Here is a 19,849-nt window from a genome sequence, read left to right on the forward strand (position 1 = left end):
ACAGAGGGTCTGAAACAGAGGGCCCGAAACAGAGGGCGCGAAACAGAGGGCGAGAAACAGAGGGTCTGAAACAGAGGGCGTGAAACAGAGGGCCTGAAACACAGGGTCTGAAACAGACGGTCTGAAACAGAGGGTCTGAAACAGAGGGCGAGAAACAGAGGGACTGAAACAGAGGGCGAGAAACAGAGGGTATGAAACAGTGGGTCTGAAACAGAGGGGCTGAAACAGAGGGCGAGAAACAGAGGGCGAGAAACAGAGGGCGAGAAACAGAGGGTCTGAAACAGAGGGGCTGAAACAGAGGGGCTGAAACAGAGGGCGAGAAACAGAGGGTCTGAAACAGAGGGCGAGAAACAGAGGGGCCGAAACAGAGGGCGAGAAACAGAGGGGCCGAAACAGAGGGCGAGAAACAGAGGGTCTGAAACAGTGGGTCTGAAACAGAGGGTCTGAAACAGAGGGGCCGAAACAGAGGGTGAGAAACAGAGGGTCTGAAACAGAGGGTCTGAAACGGAGGGTCTGAAACAGAGGACGCTAAACAGTGGGTCTGAAACAGCGGGGCTGAAACGGAGGGCGAGAAACAGAGGGTCTGAAACAGAGGGGCTGAAACAGAGGGTGAGAAACAGAGGGTCTGAAACAGAGGGTCTGAAACAGAGGGTCTGAAACAGAGGGGGCGAAACAGAGGGGCCGAAACAGAGGTCGAGAAACAGAGGGGCCGAAACAGAATGCGAGAAACAGAGGGCGAGAAACAGAGGGTCTGAAACAGAGGGGTTGAAACAGAGGGCGAGAAACAGAGCGTCTGAAACAGAGGGTCTGAAACAGAGGGTCTGAAACAGAGGGCGCGAAACAGAGGGGCCGAAACAGAGGGCGAGAAACAGAGGGGCCGAAACAGACGGCGAGAAACAGAGGGTCTGAAACAGAGGGTCTGAAACAGAAGGTCTGAAACAGAGGGGCTGAAACAGACGGGCTGAAACAGAGGGTCTGAAACAGAGGGGCTGAAACAGAGGGCGAGAAACAGAGGGTCTGAAATAGAGGGTCTGAAACAGAGGGCGCGAAACAGAGGGTCTGAAGCAGATGGCGGGAAACAGTGGGCGCGAAACAGAGGGCGAGAAACAGAGTGTCTGAAATAGAGGGTCTGAAACAGAGGGTCTGAAACAGAGGGGCTGAAAGAGAGGGGCTGAATCAGAGGGCGAGAAACAGAGGGGCTGAAACAGAGGGGCTGAAACAGAGGGGCTGAAACAGAGGGGGCGAAACAGAGGGTCGGAAACAGAGGGTCTGAAACAGAGGGGCTGAAACAGAGGGGCTGAATCAGAGGGGCTGAAACAGAGGGGCTGAATCAGAGGGCGAGAAACAGAGGGTCTGAAACAGAGGGGCTGAAACAGAGGGCGCGAAAGAGAGGGCGCGAAACAGAAGGCGCGAATCAGAGGGCGAGAAACAGAGGGGCCGAAACAGAGGGGCTGAAACAGAGTGGCCGAAACAGAGGGCGAGAAACAGAGGGTCTGAAACAGAGCGTCTGAAACAGAGGGCCCGAAACAGAGGGCGCGAAACAGAGGGCGAGAAACAGAGGGTCTGAAACAGAGGGCGTGAAACAGAGGGCCTGAAACACAGGGTCTGAAACAGACGGTCTGAAACAGAGGGTCTAAAACAGAGGGCGAGAAACAGAGGGACTGAAACAGAGGGCGAGAAACAGAGGGTATGAAACAGTGCGTCTGAAAGAGAGGGGCTGAAACAGAGGGCGAGAAACAGAGGGCGAGAAACAGAGGGCGAGAAACAGAGGGTCTGAAACAGAGGGGCTGAAACAGAGGGGCTGAAACAGAGGGCGAGAAACAGAGGGGCCGAAACAGAGGGCGAGAAACAGAGGGGCCGAAACAGAGGGCGAGAAACAGAGGGTCTGAAACAGTGGGTCTGAAACAGAGGGTCTGAAACAGAGGGGCCGAAACAGAGGGTGAGAAACAGAGGGTCTGAAACAGAGGGTGCGAAACAGAGGGCGAGAAACAGAGGGTCTGAAACAGAGGGTCTGAAACGGAGGGTCTGAAACAGAGGGCGCTAAACAGAGGGTCTGAAACAGAGGGGCTGAAACGGAGGGCGAGAAACAGAGGGTCTGAAACAGAGGGGCTGAAACAGAGGGTGAGAAACAGAGGGTCTGAAACAGAGGGTCTGAAACAGAGGGTCTGAAACAGAGGGGGTGAAACAGAGTGGCCGAAACAGAGGGCGAGAAACAGAGGGGCCGAAACAGACGGCGAGAAACAGAGGGTCTGAAACAGAGGGTCTGAAACAGAAGGTCTGAAACAGAGGGGCTGAAACAGAGGGGCTGAAACAGAGGGTCTGAAACAAAGGGGCTGAAACAGAGGGCGAGAAACAGAGGGTCTGAAACAGAGGGGCTGAAACAGATGGTCTGAAACAGAGGGGCTGAAACAGAGGGTCTGAAACAGAGGGGCTGAAACAGAGGGCGCGAAACAGAGAGTCTGAAACAGAGGGCGCGAAACAGACGGCGCAAAACAGAGGGGCTGAAACCGAGGGGCTGAAACAGAGGGTCTGAAACAGAGGGTCTGAAACAGTGGGCACGAAACAGAGGGTCTGAAACAGCGTGTCTGAAACAGAGGGTCTGAAGCAGAGGGGCTGAAACAGAGGGCGCGAAACTGAGTATCTGAAACAGAGGGCGCGAAACAGAGGGTCTGAAGCAGATGGCGGGAAACAGATGGCGCGAAACAGAGGGCGAGAAACAGAGTGTCTGAAATAGAGGGTCTGAAACAGAGGGTCTGAAACAGAGGGGCTGAAACAGAGGGGCTGAATCAGAGGGCGAGAATCAGAGGGGCTGAAACAGAGGGGCTGAAACAGAGGGGCTGAAACAGAGGGGGCGAAACAGAGGGTCGGAAACAGAGGGCGAGAAACAGAGGGGCCGAAACAGAGGGCGAGAAACAGAGGGGCTGAAACAGAGGGCGAGAAAGAGAGGGGCCGAAACAGAGGGCGAGAAACAGAGGGGCTGAAACAGAGTGGCCGAAACAGAGGGCGAGAAACAGAGGGTCTGAAACAGAGCGTCTGAAACAGAGGGCCCGAAACAGAGGGCGCGAAACAGAGGGCGAGAAACAGAGGGTCTGAAACAGAGGGCGTGAAACAGAGGGCCTGAAACACAGGGTCTGAAACAGACGGTCTGAAACAGAGGGTCTGAAACAGAGGGCGAGAAACAGAGGGACTGAAACAGAGGGCGAGAAACAGAGGGTATGAAACAGTGCGTCTGAAAGAGAGGGGCTGAAACAGAGGGCGAGAAACAGAGGGCGAGAAACAGAGGGCGAGAAACAGAGTGTCTGAAACAGAGGGGCTGAAACAGAGGGGCTGAAACAGAGGGCGAGAAACAGAGGGGCCGAAACAGAGGGCGAGAAACAGAGGGGCCGAAACAGAGGGCGAGAAACAGAGGGTCTGAAACAGTTGGTCTGAAACAGAGGGTCTGAAACAGAGGGGCCGAAACAGAGGGCGAGAAACAGAGGGTCTGAAACAGAGGGTCTGAAACGGAGGGTCTGAAACAGAGGGCGCTAAACAGAGGGTCTGAAACAGAGGGGCTGAAACGGAGGGCGAGAAACAGAGGGTCTGAAACAGAGGGCGAGAAACAGAGGGGCCGAAACAGAGTGTCTGAAACAGAGGGCGCGAAACAGAGGGCGCGAAGCATAGGGGGCGAAACAGAGGGCGAGAAACAGAGGGTCTGAAACAGAGGGGCTGAAACAGAGGGGCTGAAACAGAGGGCGAGAAACAGAGGGTGAGAAACAGAGGGTCTGAAACAGAGGGGCTGAAACAGAGGGCGTGAAAGAGAGGGCGCGAAACAGAAGACGCGAAACAGAGGGCGAGAAACAGAGGGGCCGAAACAGAGGGTGAGAAACAGAGTGGCCGAAACAGAGGGCGAGAAACAGAGGGTCTGAAACAGAGCATCTGAAACAGAGGGTCTGAAACAGAGGGCCCGAAACAGAGGGCGCGAAACAGAGGGCGAGAAACAGAGGGTCTGAAACAGAGGGCGTGAAACAGAGGGCCTGAAACACAGGGTCTGAAACAGACGGTCTGAAACAGAGGGTCTGAAACAGAGGGCGAGAAACAGAGGGACTGAAACAGAGGGCGAGAAACAGAGGGTATGAAACAGTGGGTCTGAAACAGAGGGGCTGAAACAGAGGGCGAGAAACAGAGGGCGAGAAACAGAGGGCGAGAAACAGAGGGTCTGAAACAGAGGGGCTGAAACAGAGGGGCTGAAACAGAGGGCGAGAAACAGAGGGTCTGAAACAGAGGGCGAGAAACAGAGGGGCCGAAACAGAGGGCGAGAAACAGAGGGGCCGAAACAGAGGGCGAGAAACAGAGGGTCTGAAACAGTGGGTCTGAAACAGAGGGTCTGAAACAGAGGGGCCGAAACAGAGGGTGAGAAACAGAGGGTCTGAAACAGAGGGTCTGAAACGGAGGGTCTGAAACAGAGGACGCTAAACAGTGGGTCTGAAACAGCGGGGCTGAAACGGAGGGCGAGAAACAGAGGGTCTGAAACAGAGGGGCTGAAACAGAGGGTGAGAAACAGAGGGTCTGAAACAGAGGGTCTGAAACAGAGGGTCTGAAACAGAGGGGGCGAAACAGAGGGGCCGAAACAGAGGTCGAGAAACAGAGGGGCCGAAACAGAATGCGAGAAACAGAGGGCGAGAAACAGAGGGTCTGAAACAGAGGGGTTGAAACAGAGGGCGAGAAACAGAGCGTCTGAAACAGAGGGTCTGAAACAGAGGGTCTGAAACAGAGGGCGCGAAACAGAGGGGCCGAAACAGAGGGCGAGAAACAGAGGGGCCGAAACAGACGGCGAGAAACAGAGGGTCTGAAACAGAGGGTCTGAAACAGAAGGTCTGAAACAGAGGGGCTGAAACAGACGGGCTGAAACAGAGGGTCTGAAACAGAGGGGCTGAAACAGAGGGCGAGAAACAGAGGGTCTGAAACAGAGGGGCTGAAACAGAGGGTCTGAAACAGAGGGGCTGAAACAGAGGGTCTGAAACAGAGGGGCTGAAACAGAGGGCGCGAAACAGAGAGTCTGAAACAGAGGGCGCGAAACTGACGGCACAAAACAGAGGGGCTGAAACCGAGGGGCTGAAACAGAGGGTCTGAAACAGAGGGTCTGAAACAGTGGGCACGAAACAGAGGGTCTGAAACAGTGGGGCTGAAACAGAGGGCGCGAAACAGAGGGTCTGAAGCAGATGGCGGGAAACAGTGGGCGCGAAACAGAGGGCGAGAAACAGAGTGTCTGAAATAGAGGGTCTGAAACAGAGGGTCTGAAACAGAGGGGCTGAAAGAGAGGGGCTGAATCAGAGGGCGAGAAACAGAGGGGCTGAAACAGAGGGGCTGAAACAGAGGGGCTGAAACAGAGGGGGCGAAACAGAGGGTCGGAAACAGAGGGCGAGAAACAGAGTGTCTGAAATAGAGGGTCTGAAACAGAGGGTCTGAAACAGAGGGGCTGAAACAGAGGGGCTGAATCAGAGGGCGAGAAACAGAGGGTCTGAAACAGAGGGGCTGAAACAGAGGGCGCGAAAGAGAGGGCGCGAAACAGAAGGCGCGAATCAGAGGGCGAGAAACAGAGGGGCCGAAACAGAGGGGCTGAAACAGAGTGGCCGAAACAGAGGGCGAGAAACAGAGGGTCTGAAACAGAGCGTCTGAAACAGAGGGCCCGAAACAGAGGGCGCGAAACAGAGGGCGAGAAACAGAGGGTCTGAAACAGAGGGCGTGAAACAGAGGGCCTGAAACACAGGGTCTGAAACAGACGGTCTGAAACAGAGGGTCTAAAACAGAGGGCGAGAAACAGAGGGACTGAAACAGAGGGCGAGAAACAGAGGGTATGAAACAGTGCGTCTGAAAGAGAGGGGCTGAAACAGAGGGCGAGAAACAGAGGGCGAGAAACAGAGGGCGAGAAACAGAGGGTCTGAAACAGAGGGGCTGAAACAGAGGGTCTGAAACAGAGGGCGAGAAACAGAGGGGCCGAAACAGAGGGCGAGAAACAGAGGGGCCGAAACAGAGGGCGAGAAACAGAGGGTCTGAAACAGTGGGTCTGAAACAGAGGGTCTGAAACAGAGGGGCCGAAACAGAGGGTGAGAAACAGAGGGTCTGAAACAGAGGGTGCGAAACAGAGGGCGAGAAACAGAGGGTCTGAAACAGAGGGTCTGAAACGGAGGGTCTGAAACAGAGGGCGCTAAACAGAGGGTCTGAAACAGAGGGGCTGAAACGGAGGGCGAGAAACAGAGGGTCTGAAACAGAGGGGCTGAAACAGAGGGTGAGAAACAGAGGGTCTGAAACAGAGGGTCTGAAACAGAGGGTCTGAAACAGAGGGGGTGAAACAGAGTGGCCGAAACAGAGGGCGAGAAACAGAGGGGCCGAAACAGACGGCGAGAAACAGAGGGTCTGAAACAGAGGGTCTGAAACAGAAGGTCTGAAACAGAGGGGCTGAAACAGAGGGGCTGAAACAGAGGGTCTGAAACAAAGGGGCTGAAACAGAGGGCGAGAAACAGAGGGTCTGAAACAGAGGGGCTGAAACAGATGGTCTGAAACAGAGGGGCTGAAACAGAGGGTCTGAAACAGAGGGGCTGAAACAGAGGGCGCGAAACAGAGAGTCTGAAACAGAGGGCGCGAAACAGACGGCGCAAAACAGAGGGGCTGAAACCGAGGGGCTGAAACAGAGGGTCTGAAACAGAGGGTCTGAAACAGTGGGCACGAAACAGAGGGTCTGAAACAGCGTGTCTGAAACAGAGGGTCTGAAGCAGAGGGGCTGAAACAGAGGGCGCGAAACTGAGTATCTGAAACAGAGGGCGCGAAACAGAGGGTCTGAAGCAGATGGCGGGAAACAGATGGCGCGAAACAGAGGGCGAGAAACAGAGTGTCTGAAATAGAGGGTCTGAAACAGAGGGTCTGAAACAGAGGGGCTGAAACAGAGGGGCTGAATCAGAGGGCGAGAATCAGAGGGGCTGAAACAGAGGGGCTGAAACAGAGGGGCTGAAACAGAGGGGGCGAAACAGAGGGTCGGAAACAGAGGGCGAGAAACAGAGGGGCCGAAACAGAGGGCGAGAAACAGAGGGGCTGAAACAGAGGGCGAGAAAGAGAGGGGCCGAAACAGAGGGCGAGAAACAGAGGGGCTGAAACAGAGTGGCCGAAACAGAGGGCGAGAAACAGAGGGTCTGAAACAGAGCGTCTGAAACAGAGGGCCCGAAACAGAGGGCGCGAAACAGAGGGCGAGAAACAGAGGGTCTGAAACAGAGGGCGTGAAACAGAGGGCCTGAAACACAGGGTCTGAAACAGATGGTCTGAAACAGAGGGTCTGAAACAGAGGGCGAGAAACAGAGGGACTGAAACAGAGGGCGAGAAACAGAGGGTATGAAACAGTGCGTCTGAAAGAGAGGGGCTGAAACAGAGGGCGAGAAACAGAGGGCGAGAAACAGAGGGCGAGAAACAGAGTGTCTGAAACAGAGGGGCTGAAACAGAGGGGCTGAAACAGAGGGCGAGAAACAGAGGGGCCGAAACAGAGGGCGAGAAACAGAGGGGCCGAAACAGAGGGCGAGAAACAGAGGGTCTGAAACAGTTGGTCTGAAACAGAGGGTCTGAAACAGAGGGGCCGAAACAGAGGGCGAGAAACAGAGGGTCTGAAACAGAGGGTCTGAAACGGAGGGTCTGAAACAGAGGGCGCTAAACAGAGGGTCTGAAACAGAGGGGCTGAAACGGAGGGCGAGAAACAGAGGGTCTGAAACAGAGGGGCTGAAACAGAGGGTGAGAAACAGAGGGTCTGAAACAGAGGGTCTGAAACAGAGGGTCTGAAACAGAGGGGGCGAAACAGAGTGGCCGAAACAGAGGGCGAGAAACAGAGGGGCCGAAACAGACGGCGAGAAACAGAGGGTCTGAAACAGAGGGTCTGAAACAGAAGGTCTGAAACAGAGGGGCTGAAACAGAGGGGCTGAAACAGAGGGTCTGAAACAAAGGGGCTGAAACAGTGGGCGAGAAACAGAGGGTCTGAAACAGAGGGGCTGAAACAGATGGTCTGAAACAGAGGGGCTGAAACAGAGGGTCTGAAACAGAGGGGCTGAAACAGAGGGCGCGAAACAGAGAGTCTGAAACAGAGGGCGCGAAACAGACGGCGCAAAACAGAGGGGCTGAAACCGAGGGGCTGAAACAGAGGGTCTGAAACAGAGGGTCTGAAACAGTGGGCACGAAACAGAGGGTCTGAAACAGCGTGTCTGAAACAGAGGGTCTGAAGCAGAGGGGCTGAAACAGAGGGCGCGAAACTGAGTATCTGAAACAGAGGGCGCGAAACAGAGGGTCTGAAGCAGATGGCGGGAAACAGACGGCGCGAAACAGAGGGCGAGAAACAGAGTGTCTGAAATAGAGGGTCTGAAACAGAGGGTCTGAAACAGAGGGGCTGAAACAGAGGGGCTGAATCAGAGGGCGAGAAACAGAGGAGCTGAAACAGAGGGGCTGAAACAGAGGGGCTGAAACAGAGGGGGCGAAACAGAGGGTCGGAAACAGAGGGCGAGAAACAGAGGGGCCGAAACAGAGGGCGAGAAACAGAGGGGCTGAAACAGAGGGCGAGAAAGAGAGGGGCCGAAACAGAGGGCGAGAAACAGAGGGGCCGAAACAGAGGGCGAGAAACAGAGGGTATGAAACAGAGGGCGTGAAACAGAGGGTCTGAAACACAGGGTCTGAAACAGAGGGCACGAAACAGAGGGTCTGAAACAGAGGGCGAGAAACAGAGGGGCCGAAACAGAGTGTCTGAAACAGAGGGCACGAAACAGAGGGCGCGAAGCCAAGTGGGCGAAACAGAGGGCGAGAAACAGAGGGTCTGAAACAGAGGGGCTGAAACAGAGGGGCTAAAACAGAGGGCGAGAAACAGAGGGCGAGAAACAGAGGGCGAGAAACAGAGGGTCTGAAACAGAGGGGCTGAAACAGAGGGCGCGAAAGAGAGGGCGCGAAACAGAAGGCGCGAAACAGAGGGCGAGAAACAGAGGGGCCGAAACAGAGGGTGAGAAACAGAGTGGCCGAAACAGAGGGCGAGAAACAGAGGGTCTGAAACAGAGCGTCTGAAACAGAGGGTCTGAAACAGAGGGCCCGAAACAGAGGGCGCGAAACAGAGGGCGAGAAACAGAGGGTCTGAAACAGAGGGCGTGAAACAGAGGGCCTGAAACACAGGGTCTGAAACAGACGGTCTGAAACAGAGGGTCTGAAACAGAGGGCGAGAAACAGAGGGACTGAAACAGAGGGCGCGAAACAGATGGCGAGAAACAGAGGGTCTGAAACAGAGGGGCTGAAACAGAGGGCGAGAAACAGAGGGTCTGAAACTGATGGCGAGAAACAGAGGGCGAGAAACAGAGGGTCTGAAATAGAGGGTCTGAAACAGAGGGGCTGAAACAGACGGGCTGAAACAGAGGGGCTGAATCAGAGGGCGAGAAACAGAGGGGCCGAAACAGAGGGCGAGAAACAGAGGGGCCGAAACAGAGGGCGAGAAACAGACGGGCCGAAACAGAGGGCGAGAAACAGAGGGGCCGAAACAGAGTGCGAGAAACAGAGGGTCTGAAACAGAGGGTCTGAAACAGAGGGTCTGAAACAGAGGGGCTGAAACAGAGGGCGCGAAACAGAGGGCGCGAAACAGAGGGCGAGAAACAGAGGGTCTGAAACAGAGGGTCTGAAACAGAGGGCGTGAAACAGAGGTTCTGAAACAGAGGGTCTGAAACAGAGGGGCTGAAACAGAGGGTCTGAAAGAGAGGGCGAGAAACAGAGGGGCTTAAACAGAGGGCGAGAAATAGAGGGTCTGAAACAGAGGGTCTGAAACAGAGGGCGCGAAACAGAGGGCGCGAAACAGAGGGTCTGAAACAGAGGGGCTGAAACAGAGGGGGCGAAACAGAGGGTCGGAAACAGAGGGTGAGAATCAGAGGGGCCGAAACTGAGGGCGAGAAACAGAGGGGCCGAAACAGAGGGCGAGAAACAGAGGGGCCGAAACAGAGGGCGAGAAACAGAGGGGCCGAAACAGAGGGCGAGAAACAGAGGGTCTGAAACAGAGGGTCTGAAACAGAGGGGCTGAAACAGAGGGTCTGAAACAGAGGGCGCGAAACAGAGGGCGAGAAACAGAGGGTCTGAAACAGAGGGTCTGAAACAGAGGGCGTGAAACAGAGGTTCTAAAACAGAGGGTCTGAAACAGAGGGGCTGAAACAGAGGGGCTGAAACAGAGGGCGAGAAACAGAGGGGCTGAAACAGAGGGCGAGAAACAGAGGCCGCGAAACAGAGGGTATGAAACAGAGAGTCTGAAACAGATGGTGAGAAACAGAGGGCGAGAAACAGAGGGTCCGAAACAGAGGTTCTGAAACAAAGGGTGCGAAACAGAGGGGCCGAAACAGAGGGCGGCAAACAGAAGGGCCGAAACAGAGGGCGAGAAACAGAGGGGCCGAAACAGAGGGCGAGAAACAGACGGGCTGAAACAGAGGGCGAGAAACAGAGGGGCCGAAACAGAGGGCGAGAAACAGAGGGTCTGAAACAGAGGGTCTGAAACAGAGGGGCTGAAACAGAGGGCGCGAAACAGAGGGCGCGAAACAGAGGGCGAGAAACAGAGGGTCTGAAACAGAGGGTCTGAAACAGTGGGCGTGAAACAGAGGTTCTGAAACAGAGGGTCTGAAACAGAGGGGCTGAAACAGAGGGTCTGAAAGAGAGGGCGAGAAACAGAGGGGCTTAAACAGAGGGCGAGAAATAGAGGGTCTGAAACAGAGGTTCTGAAACAGAGGGCGCGAAACAGAGGGCGCGAAACAGAGGGTCTGAAACAGAGGGGCTGAAACAGAGGGGGCGAAACAGAGGGTCGGAAACAGAGGGTGAGAATCAGAGGGGCCGAAACAGAGGGCGAGAAACAGAGGGGCCGAAACAGAGGGCGAGAAACAGAGGGGCCGAAACAGAGGGCGAGAAACAGAGGGGCCGAAACAGAGGGCGAGAAACAGAGGGTCTGAAACAGAGGGTCTGAAACAGAGGGTCTGAAACAGAGGGGCTGAAACAGAGGGCGCGAAACAGAGGGCGCGAAACAGAGGGCGAGAAACAGAGGGTCTGAAACAGAGGGTCTGAAACAGAGGGCGTGAAACAGAGGTTCTAAAACAGAGGGTCTGAAACAGAGGGGCTGAAACAGAGGGTCTGAAAGAGAGGGCGAGAAACAGAGGGGCTTAAACAGAGGGCGAGAAATTGAGGGTCTGAAACAGAGGGTCTGAAACAGAGGGCGCGAAACAGAGGGCGCGAAACAGAGGGTCTGAAACAGAGGGTCTGAAACAGAGGGGCTGAAACAGAGGGGCTGAAACAGAGTGCGAGAAACAGAGGGGCTGAAACAGAGGGCGAGAAACAGAGGCCGCGAAACAGAGGGTCTGAAACAGAGGGTCTGAAACAGAGGGTGAGAAACAGAGGGCGAGAAACAGAGGGTCCGAAACAGAGGTTCTGAAACAAAGGGCGCGAAACAGAGGGGCCGAAACAGAGGGCGGCAAACAGAAGGGCCGAAACAGAGGGTCTGAAACAGAGGGCGCGAAGCAGAGGGGCTGAAACATAGGGCGAGAAACAGAGGGGCTGAAACAGGGGGCGTGAAACAGAGGTTCTGAAATAGAGGGTCTGAAACAGAGGCGCTGAAACAGAGGGTCTGAAAGAGAGGGCGAGAAACAGAGGGGCTTAAACAGAGGGCGAGAAATAGAGGGTCTGAAACAGAGGGTCTGAAACAGAGGGCGCGAAACAGAGGGCGCGAAACAGAGGATCTGAAACAGAGGGGCTGAAACAGAGGGGGCGAAACAGAGGGTCGGAAACAGAGGGCGAGAATCAGAGGGGCCGAAACAGAGGGCGAGAAACAGAGGGGCCGAAACAGAGGGCGAGAAACAGAGGGGCCGAAACAGAGGGCGAGAAACAGAGGGGCCGAAACAGAGGGGCTGAAACAGAGGGCGCGAAACAGAAGGCGCGAAACAGAGGGCGAGAAACAGAGGGTCTGAAACAGAGGGTCTGAAACAGAGGGCGTGAAACAGAGGTTCTGAAACAGAGGGTCTGAAACAGAGGGGCTGAAACAGAGGGTCTGAAAGAGAGGGCGAGAAACAGAGGGGCTTAAACAGAGGGCGAGAAATTGAGGGTCTGAAACAGAGGGTCTGAAACAGAGGGCGCGAAACAGAGGGCGCGAAACAGAGGGTGTGAAACAGAGGGTCTGAAACAGAGGGGCTGAAACAGAGGGGCTGAAACAGAGGGCGAGAAACAGAGGGGCTGAAACAGAGGGCGAGAAACAGAGGCCGCGAAACAGAGGGTATGAAACAGAGAGTCTGAAACAGAGGGTGAGAAACAGAGGGCGAGAAACAGAGGGTCCGAAACAGAGGTTCTGAAACAAAGGGTGCGAAACAGAGGGGCCGAAACAGAGGGCGGCAAACAGAAGGGCCGAAACAGAGGGTCTGAAACAGAGGGCGCGAAACAGAGGGCGCGAAACAGAGGGCGAGAAACAGAGGGTCTGAAAAAGAGGGTCTGAAACAGAGGGTAGCAAACAGAGGGGCTGAAACAGAGGGCGAGAAACAGAGGGTCTGAAACAGAGGGTCTGAAACAGAGGGGCTGAAACAGAGGGTCTGAAACAGAGGGTGAGAAACAGAGGGCGAGAAACAGAGGGGCTGAAACAGAGGGGCTGAAACAGAGGGGCTGAAACAGAGGGCGAGAAACAGAGGGGCTGAAACAGAGGGGCTGAAACAGAGGGGCTGAAACAGAGGGGCTGAAACAGAGGGCACGAAACAGAGGGTCTGAAACAGAGGGCGAGAAACAGAGGGGCCGAAACAGAGTGTCTGAAACAGAGGGCGCGAAACAGAGGGCGCGAAGCATAGGGGGCGAAACAGAGGGCGAGAAACAGAGGGTCTGAAACAGAGGGGCTGAAACAGAGGGGCTGAAACAGAGGGCGAGAAACAGAGGGTGAGAAACAGAGGGTCTGAAACAGAGGGGCTGAAACAGAGGGCGTGAAAGAGAGGGCGCGAAACAGAAGGCGCGAAACAGAGGGCGAGAAACAGAGGGGCCGAAACAGAGGGTGAGAAACAGAGTGGCCGAAACAGAGGGCGAGAAACAGAGGGTCTGAAACAGAGCATCTGAAACAGAGGGTCTGAAACAGAGGGCCCGAAACAGAGGGCGCGAAACAGAGGGCGAGAAACAGAGGGTCTGAAACAGAGGGCGTGAAACAGAGGGCCTGAATCACAGGGTCTGAAACAGACGGTCTGAAACAGAGGGTCTGAAACAGAGGGCGAGAAACAGAGGGACTGAAACAGAGGGCGAGAAACAGAGGGTATGAAACAGTGGGTCTGAAACAGAGGGGCTGAAACAGAGGGCGAGAAACAGAGGGCGAGAAACAGAGGGCGAGAAACAGAGGGTCTGAAACAGAGGGGCTGAAACAGAGGGGCTGAAACAGAGGGCGAGAAACAGAGGGTCTGAAACAGAGGGCGAGAAACAGAGGGGCCGAAACAGAGGGCGAGAAACAGAGGGGCCGAAACAGAGGGCGAGAAACAGAGGGTCTGAAACAGTGGGTCTGAAACAGAGGGTCTGAAACAGAGGGGCCGAAACAGAGGGTGAGAAACAGAGGGTCTGAAACAGAGGGTCTGAAACGGAGGGTCTGAAACAGAGGACGCTAAACAGTGGGTCTGAAACAGCGGGGCTGAAACGGAGGGCGAGAAACAGAGGGTCTGAAACAGAGGGGCTGAAACAGAGGGTGAGAAACAGAGGGTCTGAAACAGAGGGTCTGAAACAGAGGGTCTGAAACAGAGGGGGCGAAACAGAGGGGCCGAAACAGAGGTCGAGAAACAGAGGGGCCGAAACAGAATGCGAGAAACAGAGGGCGAGAAACAGAGGGTCTGAAACAGAGGGGTTGAAACAGAGGGCGAGAAACAGAGCGTCTGAAACAGAGGGTCTGAAACAGAGGGTCTGAAACAGAGGGCGCGAAACAGAGGGGCCGAAACAGAGGGCGAGAAACAGAGGGGCCGAAACAGACGGCGAGAAACAGAGGGTCTGAAACAGAGGGTCTGAAACAGAAGGTCTGAAACAGAGGGGCTGAAACAGACGGGCTGAAACAGAGGGTCTGAAACAGAGGGGCTGAAACAGAGGGCGAGAAACAGAGGGTCTGAAACAGAGGGGCTGAAACAGAGGGTCTGAAACAGAGGGGCTGAAACAGAGGGTCTGAAACAGAGGGGCTGAAACAGAGGGCGCGAAACAGAGAGTCTGAAACAGAGGGCGCGAAACTGACGGCACAAAACAGAGGGGCTGAAACCGAGGGGCTGAAACAGAGGGTCTGAAACAGAGGGTCTGAAACAGTGGGCACGAAACAGAGGGTCTGAAACAGCGTGTCTGAAACAGAGGGTCTGAAGCAGAGGGGCTGAAACAGAGGGCGCGAAACTGAGTATCTGAAACAGTGGGGCTGAAACAGAGGGCGCGAAACAGAGGGTCTGAAGCAGATGGCGGGAAACAGTGGGCGCGAAACAGAGGGCGAGAAACAGAGTGTCTGAAATAGAGGGTCTGAAACAGAGGGTCTGAAACAGAGGGGCTGAAAGAGAGGGGCTGAATCAGAGGGCGAGAAACAGAGGGGCTGAAACAGAGGGGCTGAAACAGAGGGGCTGAAACAGAGGGGGCGAAACAGAGGGTCGGAAACAGAGGGCGAGAAACAGAGTGTCTGAAATAGAGGGTCTGAAACAGAGGGTCTGAAACAGAGGGGCTGAAACAGAGGGGCTGAATCAGAGGGCGAGAAACAGAGGGTCTGAAACAGAGGGGCTGAAACAGAGGGCGCGAAAGAGAGGGCGCGAAACAGAAGGCGCGAATCAGAGGGCGAGAAACAGAGGGGCCGAAACAGAGGGGCTGAAACAGAGTGGCCGAAACAGAGGGCGAGAAACAGAGGGTCTGAAACAGAGCGTCTGAAACAGAGGGCCCGAAACAGAGGGCGCGAAACAGAGGGCGAGAAACAGAGGGTCTGAAACAGAGGGCGTGAAACAGAGGGCCTGAAACACAGGGTCTGAAACAGACGGTCTGAAACAGAGGGTCTGAAACAGAGGGCGAGAAACAGAGGGACTGAAACAGAGGGCGAGAAACAGAGGGTATGAAACAGTGCGTCTGAAAGAGAGGGGCTGAAACAGAGGGCGAGAAACAGAGGGCGAGAAACAGAGGGCGAGAAACAGAGGGTCTGAAACAGAGGGGCTGAAACAGAGGGGCTGAAACAGAGGGCGAGAAACAGAGGGGCCGAAACAGAGGGCGAGAAACAGAGGGGCCGAAACAGAGGGCGAGAAACAGAGGGTCTGAAACAGTGGGTCTGAAACAGAGGGTCTGAAACAGAGGGGCCGAAACAGAGGGTGAGAAACAGAGGGTCTGAAACAGAGGGTGCGAAACAGAGGGCGAGAAACAGAGGGTCTGAAACAGAGGGTCTGAAACGGAGGGTCTGAAACAGAGGGCGCTAAACAGAGGGTCTGAAACAGAGGGGCTGAAACGGAGGGCGAGAAACAGAGGGTCTGAAACAGAGGGGCTGAAACAGAGGGTGAGAAACAGAGGGTCTGAAACAGAGGGTCTGAAACAGAGGGTCTGAAACAGAGGGGGTGAAACAGAGTGGCCGAAACAGAGGGCGAGAAACAGAGGGGCCGAAACAGACGGCGAGAAACAGAGGGTCTGAAACAGAGGGTCTGAAACAGAAGGTCTGAAACAGAGGGGCTGAAACAGAGGGGCTGAAACAGAGGGTCTGAAACAAAGGGGCTGAAACAGAGGGCGAGAAACAGAGGGTCTGAAACAGAGGGGCTGAAACAGATGGTCTGAAACAGAGGGGCTGAAACAGAGGGTCTGAAACAGAGGGGCTGAAACAGAGGGCGCGAAACAGAGAGTCTGAAACAGAGGGCGCGAAACAGACGGCGCAAAACAGAGGGGCTGAAACCGAGGGGCTGAAACAGAGGGTCTGAAACAGAGGGTCTGAAACAGTGGGCACGAAACAGAGGGTCTGAAACAGCGTGTCTGAAACAGAGGGTCTGAAGCAGAGGGGCTGAAACAGAGGGCGCGAAACTGAGTATCTGAAACAGAGGGCGCGAAACAGAGGGTCTGAAGCAGATGGCGGGAAACAGATGGCGCGAAACAGAGGGCGAGAAACAGAGTGTCTGAAATAGAGGGTCTGAAACAGAGGGTCTGAAACAGAGGGGCTGAAACAGAGGGGCTGAATCAGAGGGCGAGAAACAGAGGGGCTGAAACAGAGGGGCTGAAACAGAGGGGCTGAAACAGAGGGGGCGAAACAGAGGGTCGGAAACAGAGGGCGAGAAACAGAGGGGCCGAAACAGAGGGCGAGAAACAGAGGGGCTGAAACAGAGGGCGAGAAAGAGAGGGGCCGAAACAGAGGGCGAGAAACAGAGGGGCTGAAACAGAGTGGCCGAAACAGAGGGCGAGAAACAGAGGGTCTGAAACAGAGCGTCTGAAACAGAGGGCCCGAAACAGAGGGCGCGAAACAGAGGGCGAGAAACAGAGGGTCTGAAACAGAGGGCGTGAAACAGAGGGCCTGAAACACAGGGTCTGAAACAGACGGTCTGAAACAGAGGGTCTGAAACAGAGGGCGAGAAACAGAGGGACTGAAACAGAGGGCGAGAAACAGAGGGTATGAAACAGTGCGTCTGAAAGAGAGGGGCTGAAACAGAGGGCGAGAAACAGAGGGCGAGAAACAGAGGGCGAGAAACAGAGTGTCTGAAACAGAGGGGCTGAAACAGAGGGGCTGAAACAGAGGGCGAGAAACAGAGGGGCCGAAACAGAGGGCGAGAAACAGAGGGGCCGAAACAGAGGGCGAGAAACAGAGGGTCTGAAACAGTTGGTCTGAAACAGAGGGTCTGAAACAGAGGGGCCGAAACAGAGGGCGAGAAACAGAGGGTCTGAAACAGAGGGTCTGAAACGGAGGGTCTGAAACAGAGGGCGCTAAACAGAGGGTCTGAAACAGAGGGGCTGAAACGGAGGGCGAGAAACAGAGGGTCTGAAACAGAGGGCGAGAAACAGAGGGGCCGAAACAGAGTGTCTGAAACAGAGGGCGCGAAACAGAGGGCGCGAAGCATAGGGGGCGAAACAGAGGGCGAGAAACAGAGGGTCTGAAACAGAGGGGCTGAAACAGAGGGGCTGAAACAGAGGGCGAGAAACAGAGGGTGAGAAACAGAGGGTCTGAAACAGAGGGGCTGAAACAGAGGGCGTGAAAGAGAGGGCGCGAAACAGAAGACGCGAAACAGAGGGCGAGAAACAGAGGGGCCGAAACAGAGGGTGAGAAACAGAGTGGCCGAAACAGAGGGCGAGAAACAGAGGGTCTGAAACAGAGCATCTGAAACAGAGGGTCTGAAACAGAGGGCCCGAAACAGAGGGCGCGAAACAGAGGGCGAGAAACAGAGGGTCTGAAACAGAGGGCGTGAAACAGAGGGCCTGAAACACAGGGTCTGAAACAGACGGTCTGAAACAGAGGGTCTGAAACAGAGGGCGAGAAACAGAGGGACTGAAACAGAGGGCGAGAAACAGAGGGTATGAAACAGTGGGTCTGAAACAGAGGGGCTGAAACAGAGGGCGAGAAACAGAGGGCGAGAAACAGAGGGCGAGAAACAGAGGGTCTGAAACAGAGGGGCTGAAACAGAGGGGCTGAAACAGAGGGCGAGAAACAGAGGGTCTGAAACAGAGGGCGAGAAACAGAGGGTCTGAAACAGAGGGTCTGAAACAGAGGGTCTGAAACAGAGGGGGCGAAACAGAGGGGCCGAAACAGAGGTCGAGAAACAGAGGGGCCGAAACAGAATGCGAGAAACAGAGGGCGAGAAACAGAGGGTCTGAAACAGAGGGGTTGAAACAGAGGGCGAGAAACAGAGCGTCTGAAACAGAGGGTCTGAAACAGAGGGTCTGAAACAGAGGGCGCGAAACAGAGGGGCCGAAACAGAGGGCGAGAAACAGAGGGGCCGAAACAGACGGCGAGAAACAGAGGGTCTGAAACAGAGGGTCTGAAACAGAAGGTCTGAAACAGAGGGGCTGAAACAGACGGGCTGAAACAGAGGGTCTGAAACAGAGGGGCTGAAACAGAGGGCGAGAAACAGAGGGTCTGAAACAGAGGGGCTGAAACAGAGGGTCTGAAACAGAGGGGCTGAAACAGAGGGTCTGAAACAGAGGGGCTGAAACAGAGGGCGCGAAACAGAGAGTCTGAAACAGAGGGCGCGAAACTGACGGCACAAAACAGAGGGGCTGAAACCGAGGGGCTGAAACAGAGGGTCTGAAACAGAGGGTCTGAAACAGTGGGCACGAAACAGAGGGTCTGAAACAGCGTGTCTGAAACAGAGGGTCTGAAGCAGAGGGGCTGAAACAGAGGGCGCGAAACTGAGTATCTGAAACAGTGGGGCTGAAACAGAGGGCGCGAAACAGAGGGTCTGAAGCAGATGGCGGGAAACAGTGGGCGCGAAACAGAGGGCGAGAAACAGAGTGTCTGAAATAGAGGGTCTGAAACAGAGGGTCTGAAACAGAGGGGCTGAAAGAGAGGGGCTGAATCAGAGGGCGAGAAACAGAGGGGCTGAAACAGAGGGGGCGAAACAGAGGGTCGGAAACAGAGGGCGAGAAACAGAGTGTCTGAAATAGAGGGTCTGAAACAGAGGGTCTGAAACAGAGGGGCTGAAACAGAGGGGCTGAATCAGAGGGCGAGAAACAGAGGGTCTGAAACAGAGGGGCTGAAACAGAGGGCGCGAAAGAGAGGGCGCGAAACAGAAGGCGCGAATCAGAGGGCGAGAAACAGAGGGGCCGAAACAGAGGGGCTGAAACAGAGTGGCCGAAACAGAGGGCGAGAAACAGAGGGTCTGAAACAGAGCGTCTGAAACAGAGGGCCCGAAACAGAGGGCGCGAAACAGAGGGCGAGAAACAGAGGGTCTGAAACAGAGGGCGTGAAACAGAGGGCCTGAAACACAGGGTCTGAAACAGACGGTCTGAAACAGAGGGTCTGAAACAGAGGGCGAGAAACAGAGGGACTGAAACAGAGGGCGAGAAACAGAGGGTATGAAACAGTGCGTCTGAAAGAGAGGGGCTGAAACAGAGGGCGAGAAACAGAGGGCGAGAAACAGAGGGCGAGAAACAGAGGGTCTGAAACAGAGGGGCTGAAACAGAGGGGCTGAAACAGAGGGCGAGAAACAGAGGGGCCGAAACAGAGGGCGAGAAACAGAGGGGCCGAAACAGAGGGCGAGAAACAGAGGGTCTGAAACAGTGGGTCTGAAACAGAGGGTCTGAAACAGAGGGGCCGAAACAGAGGGTGAGAAACAGAGGGTCTGAAACAGAGGGTGCGAAACAGAGGGCGAGAAACAGAGGGTCTGAAACAGAGGGTCTGAAACGGAGGGTCTGAAACAGAGGGCGCTAAACAGAGGGTCTGAAACAGAGGGGCTGAAACGGAGGGCGAGAAACAGAGGGTCTGAAACAGAGGGGCTGAAACAGAGGGTGAGAAACAGAGGGTCTGAAACAGAGGGTCTGAAACAGAGGGTCTGAAACAGAGGGGGTGAAACAGAGTGGCCGAAACAGAGGGCGAGAAACAGAGGGGCCGAAACAGACGGCGAGAAACAGAGGGTCTGAAACAGAGGGTCTGAAACAGAAGGTCTGAAACAGAGGGGCTGAAACAGAGGGGCTGAAACAGAGGGTCTGAAACAAAGGGGCTGAAACAGAGGGCGAGAAACAGAGGGTCTGAAACAGAGGGGCTGAAACAGATGGTCTGAAACAGAGGGGCTGAAACAGAGGGTCTGAAACAGAGGGGCTGAAACAGAGGGCGCGAAACAGAGAGTCTGAAACAGAGGGCGCGAAACAGACGGCGCAAAACAGAGGGGCTGAAACCGAGGGGCTGAAACAGAGGGTCTGAAACAGAGGGTCT

The sequence above is a fragment of the Chiloscyllium punctatum genome, chromosome 48 (genome assembly GCF_047496795.1).
Source record: "Chiloscyllium punctatum isolate Juve2018m chromosome 48, sChiPun1.3, whole genome shotgun sequence".
Taxonomy (NCBI): domain Eukaryota; kingdom Metazoa; phylum Chordata; class Chondrichthyes; order Orectolobiformes; family Hemiscylliidae; genus Chiloscyllium; species Chiloscyllium punctatum.